Here is a 772-nt window from a genome sequence, read left to right as displayed (position 1 = left end):
AGAGTCTCAATGTTGTCCCGGGTCATAAGGACTAATGGTGTACAACCATAAACTAGGACTTTTCCACTCGATAAGTGAGAACCACTTGGAAAGTCCTTTATGGAGGGTTGTTCAGTGCATTTTACAAAGAGCACCTATCTGCATGTTCGGACATCACAATGTCCCTTACCAATGAAACATGGTACTCACATCGCAGATACTAGTCTCTAACTCGAGCGGCCTATATCCTTCTTAGCGGCGGCTGAATCGACTAGGAACTGTTTAGAATATACATTATTCCAAATATGAGTTTCATGATACTCATCATATGAGCATCTCATATTCTTTCTACTATTTGTATATTCAAGGACTTTATCTATGCAACTAGCATGGGTATACAGATAAAGAAGTGCCAAAATAATAATTTCAAATATTATTAAAATAAAGATCGGTTATACATAGAGTTTCATTGTGAACACTCGGCCAACACTTGGCTCGACGGACACCTACTCTAACACATATATCCCGACCGATTCGACAACCATTGGTTTATCGAGAATTGTCAATGAATCGATATTATGTGTCATGTTGTAGTTGCATCGATGGTGTAATCTATGAAACCCCTTTCATAATTACCACCATACTCTGATCAGAGATTTCATACTACATACACATAGGATATCCATACCCGAAGGTAAGCAATGAATCCCCGACTACAATGCATCGACTCCTATATGTTTCGATAAAACACCCAACCTTGCCACCTGATGACCCCTTGAGAGTCAGTAAACAA

The sequence above is a fragment of the Primulina eburnea genome, chromosome 3, assembly GCF_022965805.1.
Source record: "Primulina eburnea isolate SZY01 chromosome 3, ASM2296580v1, whole genome shotgun sequence".
NCBI classification, from domain to species: domain Eukaryota; kingdom Viridiplantae; phylum Streptophyta; class Magnoliopsida; order Lamiales; family Gesneriaceae; genus Primulina; species Primulina eburnea.
This window is presented reverse-complemented; position numbering follows the sequence as displayed.